This window comes from Anomaloglossus baeobatrachus, unplaced genomic scaffold (assembly GCF_048569485.1).
Source record: "Anomaloglossus baeobatrachus isolate aAnoBae1 unplaced genomic scaffold, aAnoBae1.hap1 Scaffold_2584, whole genome shotgun sequence".
Classification (NCBI taxonomy): Eukaryota; Metazoa; Chordata; class Amphibia; order Anura; family Aromobatidae; genus Anomaloglossus; species Anomaloglossus baeobatrachus.
The window spans coordinates 32,256-41,565 of record NW_027442137.1 but is presented as its reverse complement, the minus strand read 5'-3'; the positions used below and the strand labels follow the sequence as shown (position 1 = coordinate 41,565).

The following is a 9,310-nucleotide window of genomic DNA, read 5'->3' as shown; positions in this document are numbered from 1 at the left end:
CACTGTGTGATTATGCGTCACAAAATGGTGTGGGACTGGTAATAGAATCTGCTTACAATGTATTGTTGACTTGTGCTTAGCACAAAAAAAGGGAATCTTTCTGGATATGTACTCTGGACACATTAAAACCCAAGGGCTTAAACCGTGAATATGAAGTACAGACTTGATTCATTGGGCCGTGCACCATGTCACCATGTGTGCAATTGCATTGTCCAATGGCTCACAATGGTTATGCGTTTTCATTGGATGGATAATCGAAGCCATGTTTTTTTCCTTTCTCTTGGGTTTGTTGTGTGAGTAGCCTATAGGATTAAGTTAGTTACCGCAGGCAGTGGATTTAGCTTCCTGTCTTTGGTCCAGTGGTAGATTGATTGTTTGGTCTATGAGCTGTTATGGGTTTTAATCCAGGTGAATGCCCATGGGCTGCCTATAACTGTGTGAAATATGTAGTTTTACTGGGCTGGGATGAGAGAATCCATCGAAGCATGGTGTAGGGATTGTGGTTCCTGTGTGCTAAGAAGAAAGGCTAGCACCAGCCAGAAAGCCCCATTACAGCCAATAATCAACCGCTAGCCGCTGGAACTCGTTGCTCTAGATCATGTCAAACTCTCACCAAGCAGGAATAGATACATTAGCCCACCATCCCACCCAAAGAGCAACTTCTGCTGCGCAGCTGGCTTTCTAGGCAGCAGCGCTATTGTGATGTCAGCGGGGGACATTGTGACAAGCCAGTGTTCCGTCACTTCATGTTGTGCACTGTTCAAACGGAAAATACATCAACAGGCAGACTACAGAAAAGCTTACTGACAAAGGATAGAGAGGGGCTTTCTCAGAGGGCTTTTTACAGTTTGTCTATTCCCAATTAGCCGTTTAAGTATGCTTAATGAAAGTACTAATTCTTTCATAGGCCGCCCATTCTTAGTATTTGACGTTCCTTATATTGCGGTATCAGGCTTCGCAGCAGGTTGCAAAACATTCATCACCCATGACTGTCCCCAATTGGGCTCAGAAGCTAAATGTCTATCATGACCTCTCTTTTTGAAAGTCCAAGAGCAAGCAAACTCTTCCTCCAGGAGAGGGAGCCAACAGATCACTAAAGACATCATCATTGCTCAAAGAAAACACCGAAAAACAATGGAAGCTTTAATTGGAGTGGAATCTGATAGACAGCACCTGATGCCAAGTCTGCATCTTCTAACACCTGCAGTCACTGCAGCAGCTGAATCCAATGTGTCCAAAAGGGATCTATTCTATTCAATTGCAAATGATCTAGATAAGACTGAGAATAAGATACTGCACGGGACATAGCAGAGTTGGTCAAGTTGAGTGGAGATGAGTTTGCTATTTGGCACAGCTTTTGCATCAATAAAGCAAGTAAAAGGTGTGAAAGATAAAAAAAAAGGGTGAAAGTGTGAAAAGTGAATTGGCCAAATTGAGGTGCATATAAAGTTTTTGCTTTCTTTCAATTCACTAATGAGGCTCATTTGAATCAGGTGAATTGAGTTCTGCTTTTGGAAACTCGGTTAAGAAGGGGTGCACCGGTCCTGGAGGTACTGCAATACCAGGTCAATGCGTGGAGTGGACAGAGCAAGATTTTTTCCATCTCCTTGTTCTAAAAATCCATTTAATATATGGTCCCTAGAGAGGGGACGTATCAGATATTAAACTGATAAGAACAGATTTAATTTTTTTTTTTTCTGTTTATCAGTAGGACTTCAAAATAACAAAGGTGATCGCCTCCCGTTGCCTGGGAACCGTCCAGGCACAAGAGGGCTATGTGTCACCAGAAGGCGCACACACTCCCCCAAGGCCGGCAGACGTGCAATCCCAGGCACCTTCCAGTACCGACCAAGGTAGCGTCCTCCGAAACTACACTTGATCTTAGCCAAAAGGCCGAGAAGCTATAACCCGAATTGGTTACGGCCTTGAGTGGCACCCTGGCCTATACCGGACACATCTTAGGGAGAGGGAGACAAACCCACGCCTACAGAAGACATTTTGTCACCCAAGCCAAACCCTTGAAAAGGCTGTTTTGCAGAGCAAAAACAAGGAGAATGGTACTTTTTGCAGCCGCCGCCCACTGCAATGAATCTGAATAACTCCTCCTTTTGGGCACAAGCACCTCCCCTCCCCCTTGCAGTCTTTCCAATTCATGATACAAAAAGACGGACGGACAGGACAGGACAGGACCATCTGCCTGACTTTCCGTCACTGCCACCCTTTGCCATCCTTGCCCGTAGAAAGCCCTTTCATCATCCCCAAACCCTAATCTTTTCCCTTCCCTTCCCAGCTGCGTCTCACTCCCTTTCATTAGGAAGTGAGCGCAGCCTTTTCTCCGTTCTGCACATGCGCGACGTTAAACACAAATGCGCAGGCGTGCGTTCCATTAGCCTCACTGCATTCCATTCCCATACAGGAAGTGGGCACAGCTATTACTACGGTCGCACATAAAAGAACCCACGGCCACCACTGCACATAGCTGACTCCACCACAGGACACCCACTTCTACACCAACGCAGGTAAGACAGGATCGGCACCTCTATGCTCCCGTTACAATCAGGCTCAGTCACCATGTGATAACGCTCTCAACTCTTTAGTTGCAGGCTCCCCTTGCTTCACCTCCACTGGCTGTGCTGCCATTTCCTCTCCCACCTGGAAGTTATACTTTATTCCACTATTTTCCTGTTTCTCTCTTCCCCCTTTTCCCATAACCTACTTTTATCTGCATTTGTGGGGTATCTATATGCTATTTACATCATAGTTTTATTCATTAATATGGAAGGGAAGAGTGCCCATGAGAGTGTTGAACTGCGGAGAGCAAAAGATTAAGCTGCTCCGATTTGCCACCATTGATAAGCTGTTCTCAGTAGATACACATGCTATCCAAACAGCAGCATCCACCATTGCTTCAGCCCACCCATTCAGTGACAGCTCACCAAGTCAGCCAGAGGAGTGGTGTAAGGAATTACACGTAGGCACTGACTCCACACCTTCACATCACAAGAAGGGGGTCTACAGGCTAGTGCAAGAATACGAGCAAGTCTTCAGCAAACATCCGCTAGACTTTTGAAAAATAAAAGGGGTCAAACACTACATCCCCACAAGTGCACACCCACCCATCAAAGAGAGATATAAGCCAAATCTACCTGCACATTACCAGTGTACCAAGGACATGTTGAGCAACATGAAGGAGGCTGGGGTTATCCGTGACAGTTGTAGCCTCTGGGCAGCTCCGTTGGTCCTGTTAAAGAAGAAGGACAGCACCACTCCCCTGTATTGAGGAATAGCTAGCTGCATTGACAACTGCAAATTATTTTTCTACCCTTGATCTCACTAGTCACTATTGGCAAGTGTCCGTTGCTGAGGCAGACCGGAAGAAGACCGCCTTTGCCACCCCGATGGGTCTCTGCGAGTTCAAAAGCATGCCCTTCGAGCTGTGCAATTTGCCAGGAACCTTCCAGAGGCTGATGGAATGCTGCTTGGGACACCGAAACTTTGAAACGGTACTGCTATACCTTTATGATGTTATTGTTTATTCTAACGCAAACAAGATTTTAGGGTGTATAAAAAGGGAGATTAGATCCGATGATCCCAACGTATTGTTACCCCTCTATAAATCACTTGTAAGGCCACATCTGGAATATGGGGTAAAGTCCTGAGCAGGTTGATAACCATTGGTTTGAGCATGGTAGGGTGTAGTACGCATCTTCCTGCATCGGTAAAAGCTGCAGAAGTCCTTGAAGATTTCCGCTTCAAAGGCAGTGCCTTGATCTGTGAGGACTCTCTCTGAGTAGCCATGAGGTCTGCATAAGTGTGCTTGGAAGACCTTCGCTGCAGTATGGGCCATTAGATCTTTGACTTGTACCACAACCATAAATCTCGAGTAGTTGTCTACCATCGTAAGTGCATACGTGAGCTCACCTCGATTTTCTGCAACAAAACTCCCTTTTTCGATTTCAGTTTCAGCAAACACTCCTCTTCCTGTAGAAAATATTTATCATTACCTAAGACAGTCATTCTAATGCATGACAATATTAAGGCAATTTAGTTAAAACTTGTTTTAACTCACCTTTAAGGGGATTGATGTATTTCATGGTCAATCCAGGTTTGTCAGTGATGGCACTGACATAATGTATGGCGTCTTTTTCGGGCGTTATCCTTTGCCTTTTCATTGTGAAAATCCAGTTGCCTATATCAAAGCAAATTCTACTACTTGTAAAGTATGCAGAAAATGAAATGTAGAACATATAACATCAACTGCTTAGGAACGCATCATAGGTTAGTACTTAAAAGGATATTGTCATGTTCTAGTCATAATGCAAGCTGGACATTTTTCATGTTACCCTGTAATCGCCGGCCTGTTCTAATGCTCACAAGCCAAGATATAGGCTCAGCTGCTAAGGCTTCCCTCTGCCTTCTGAATGAAAATTGAATATGTCTGGCTCACTGTGTATATAGCAGGTGCTCAGAAAAAATAAGAGTTAATTCAATAGAAATAGCTCTGGCACACTATAGTGATCAATAACGTAAGAAAAGAACTCTTAGAATGCTGAAAATTCTTTATTTGTGCAAAAGGATAATTCATCCAACGTTTCGAGCTTGTTTTTAGGTCTTTATCAAGGATAAAGTTATCTAAGATCATAAAGGGTTACAAAACCATATAAACACGTAATTAGTACATAGTACAACATAACAGTACAATATATTGCTACTTGAGAGTACAATGGGTCAAATGACCATGATGCACATACAAAAAAATTTTCCAAAGCCATAGTGAAAACATTTGTACTGAGGAAAGAAAATTTCCACATGACCTATCTGGAGAAACATTCTGGATCAAACAACCAAAAATAGTCAAGCAGGTAAATACACACCTATATGGATAACAGGATGATATGTGTTCAATTGTATAGCGTCATTGCCATTAAGGTACAAATGGAAAACTTGCAATCCTATATAGTGAAGGAAATGAACACATATCATATCAAAGAACACAGGAACATGGGTGTGAGAAAAACCTCAATGTTTATACTTTGTTCTTTATAATGGTGTGAACATGTATATGTCTCAGTACCTTATGAACTTGAGAATTCTAGTGAGTAGATGATGAAAGCCTATTCCAGAACTGGAATCGGTAAATAATTGTAGGTGGAATCTAAATGAAAAGATGGTACAAGTGTTATCATGACACGTGGGCTATAACACAATGGACCGTGTGACAAAGAAGAAAGGAGAGAAAGAAGAGGAAGAAAATGGAACTACCTGTAACATTACGTGATAGTCACTGGTAAGTATCACTTGACAATTCAGGTGAAAAAGGATTCCTTTATTAAAGGGTTCTCAGTCGCCTCAGGATCATGAAATACTAGGGTAAATGATATGAGAATGGGTAAGAAGCACCACTAAAGGAAATATGAGATGCAGGACATATATCTATAAACCCCTGAACTACATGATAGAAATAAAAAGAAGAAAAAAGAAAAAAAAGAAGAAAGAAGAAGAACACATAGAATGCGGAAAGAGAATGGGTACAACTACCTGAGTTACTGCAGGGAGGCCCCTGGTAGGTATTGTGAGGGTTAGTGGAATTCCTTCACTGAAGGGTTCTCAGTTGCCTCAGGTTCGTGAAAAATGCTATAGACAAATAATGCCCGGAGAAAAGGGGTTCATATACAGCGAATAATGGTAATACAAGGTACATGTGTCCCATGTAATAGTATAAATATATATATATTGTACTAAGCTCTACACCAGAAATAGAAAGTAGTCCCTCTGCCTTCTGTCTAGGTGCCCTGAGTTATGTCCTGTAAACTGTCACAGTGACCTAGACACACATGTGTAGTAGGGGAATATCCCTGCTGAGATGCCAGTGCTAGAGCACTCGTTTGCTGTGGAGTTGAACGCTATGTGAGCAGTTCTTACCTTCAATGAGCAGAAGTCTCTTTTTTCAAATTTCAATATCTCTGTGGGTATCTGGCAGAAATATGGAATACTCTTTACTGCTAAGACCCTGTACACCACTCCCACTAAAGGGGGCTTTACACGCTGCGACATCGCTAATGCGGAGTCGTTGGGGTCACGGAATTTGTGACGCACATCCGGCCGCATTAGCGATGTTGCTGCGTGTGATACCGATGAGCGATTTTGCATCGTTGCAAAAACGTGCAAAATCGCTCATCGGTGACATGGGTCTCCATTCTCGATTATCGTTACTGCAGCAGTAATGATGTAGTTCGTCGCTCCTGCGGTAGCACACATCGCTCCGTGTGACACCGCAGAAACGAGGAACCTCTCCTTACCTGCCTCCCAGCCGCTATGAGGAAGGAAGGAGGTGGGCGGGATGTTCCGGCCACTCATCTCCGCCCCTCCGCTGCTATTGGGCGGTCGCTCAGTGACGTCGCTGTGACGCCGCACGGACCGCCCCCTTAGAAAGGAGGCGGTTCGCCGGACACAGCGACGTCGCCGGGCAGGTAAGTATGTGTGACGGGTCTGGTCGGTGTTGTGCGGCATGGGCAGCGATTTGCCCGTGTCGCGCAACAGATGGGGGCGGGTACCCACACTAGCGATATCGGGACCGATATCGCAGTGTGTAAAGTAGCCTTTAGTCACATGACCAAGACTGTATCTGTGTCCCTACAACACACTTGAGACAAATGTGTGTGTGAGCCTGCATTGTGGGGTATATATAATATATTATAGAGCTGGGAAGGATCATTCTAAGCAGTGAGCTGTTCCAGTATTTGTAGGAAAATACCCAGTAGAAGCATCAAACACAGCACCAATACCTCCCATCAGTATTCCACCACAGTGCCATGTAACCCATGCCCTACACTCCCATCTACACCAATACTATACAGGCACAAACTAGTATATCTGACTAAAAGCCCCCAAAATATGAAGAACGGCCTATAGTTGAGTGTGGATATAAAATCTATGTGAGCAGAGCTAGAATAGAAATCACTGATCGCATTGAAGTCATTCTGACCATAAATCACCATGATATCAAGGTGAGGAGTTGTGTGTTACTGCTGGGAGGAAAGGGTTAACAGTGGAATATTAAGGTGCATTTCTGTGTGCAGTGTTACTAGTCAATGTAACAATTCAGTATGAGCTGCTCTTGGTGCCGGGGGAGGGAGATGCTCTCCTGAGCAAGATAGATGGGGAATGAACATAATATCTATATAGTGTAAGGCAGGGGGTCTCAAACCAGGTGATCATGTCTGATCAACTGGTTACATTATGTCTGATTACCTTGTCTAACAGTTTTTTCTCCCCTTTCTTTACCTTCCAGGTTCCCATAGTCACGTGAAATATCCCTGTTGCACTTGATTACGGCTCACTATTCACTATAGGATGTCTTATATCTAACATCACACTCTCACCCATCAGCACTCTATAGGTTTGTATAAGGTATGCGCTTACACATCCGGTCCTCCATAGGTATTTCCACTTATGTAACACTATCCCTATGATCACTCATAACTCATACCCTTGTAGTCAATTACAGCCTCCTCTCTCCCCCCTCCCCTTTTCCCTTTCCATCTATAATTTTGCCAGTACAATATTAGTTTACATTAGGCACACACTCACATATTCCTTTCCTTAGTGATTTATTGTAATTCACATTCACATACAATTCTCTATGCCTGCCCCATTACTACATTCATACCTACTTGACCCTATCCTGATACCCCTTGTCTCACCTTGTTGGTCCCTACACCTGTTATCATGTCCTTTCCTGTGTCTGTCTTGTCACACAACACATTTTAGCATATAACTTGTGCTCCTTATTACCTGTCCTGCCTATTAGAATTATGTCCATTATGTCCATGCATGGCCCAATGAATCAAGTCTGTACTTCATATTCATGGTTTAAGCCTTTGGGTTCCAATGTGCCCAGAGTATATATCCAGAAAGATTCCCTTTCTTTGAGCTTCCTAATTCTATTGCCTCCTCTGCGTATGGCTTGGACATGTTCGATGACTTGGAATCTTAATTGGATCACTGTGTGATTATGCGTCACAAAATGGTGTGGGACTGGTAATAGAATCTGCTTACAATGTATTGTTGACTTGTGTTTAGCTCAAAGAAAGAGAATCTTTCTGGATATGTACTCTGGGCACATTAGAACCCAAGGGCTTAAACCGTGAATATGAAGTAAAGACTTGATTCATTGGGCCGTGCACCATGTCACCAAGTGTCCAATTGCATTGTCCAATGGCTCACAATGGTTATGCGTTTTCATTGGATGGATAATCGAAGCCATGTTTTTTTCCTTTCTGTTGGGTTTGTTGTGTGAGTAGCCTATAGGATTAAGTTGGTTACCGCAGGCAGTGGATTTAACTTCCTGTCTTTGGTCCAGTGGTAGATGGATTGTCTGGTCTATGAGCTGTTATTGGTTTGAATGCAGGTGAATGCCCATGGGCTGCTTATGACTGTGTAAAATAGTATTGATTCATGATGGATTTCAGACTACATGTAGATATCTTCAGTCTTTCTATCCACATCATTTAAATGAACATTATCCATGCAGCTTGAAATTCATCCAATAAGAGAAGCAACCTTGTACAACCAATCTGATAAGGGCACAGTATATCCTAAGGGAAGGTTATGGCTATAAAAGGGGACTTCTTGGAGTCACCAGGTTGTTGATGGATGTTGCATGATCTAGTCTAAGCTCTTAAGAGCTGGCTAGGGGATCAGAACCAGGATGCCTTGTGGACTCGGTCTAGGGACTTTGGCTTCAACTAGAGGATCACTTGGCTACATGGCTTCAATCTAGGGGCTTCAATTCCGATTGGAGATCATAACCGCAATCTAGGGATTTCGACTCCGGCTGCCAGGATTATACCATATCATCATACCAGAGACTACTTAAGGAAGAAACCCAGGTTGGCCAATTTTGTCACCTGGCTACAGACTTTGCAGACCTCAGCCAGCTTCCTAAATCTGGCGCTATTCTATTGTCGGTGGGTGCCCGACAAATTACACAGCTATGTCAAATTTTGGTTTATGAAACTTCAAATCCAGTGACTGATTATTATGTTTTCTAATGTCCTGATTTAAAAAAAAAAAAAATATTTTTTTTTAACCATCAAATATTGATTTTGTACAATCCATGTGTGAAGTTACATACAAGTGACATGAACAAGAAAAATACTTATTGTAACCAAAAATATTCACAATTTTATATATAAAATACATTTATTTATTGTACAGTCATTCTGCAACTTTATTAGAAATTTATTCTTGCACTTTTTCCTTTTCTCTAGATCCCCCTTTTCTCTTATAGAAGGCCTGTGGATCTTCT

At 43.0% G+C, this 9,310-nt stretch overlaps 1 pseudogene; it reads right to left on the bottom strand.

Annotated features, from left to right (window-relative positions):
* Positions 1–1,528: 1,528 nt before the first annotated feature.
* LOC142263449 (U2 spliceosomal RNA) lies at positions 1,529–1,734 on the bottom strand (annotated as a pseudogene).
* Between the last annotated feature and the right edge of the window lie 7,576 nt (positions 1,735–9,310).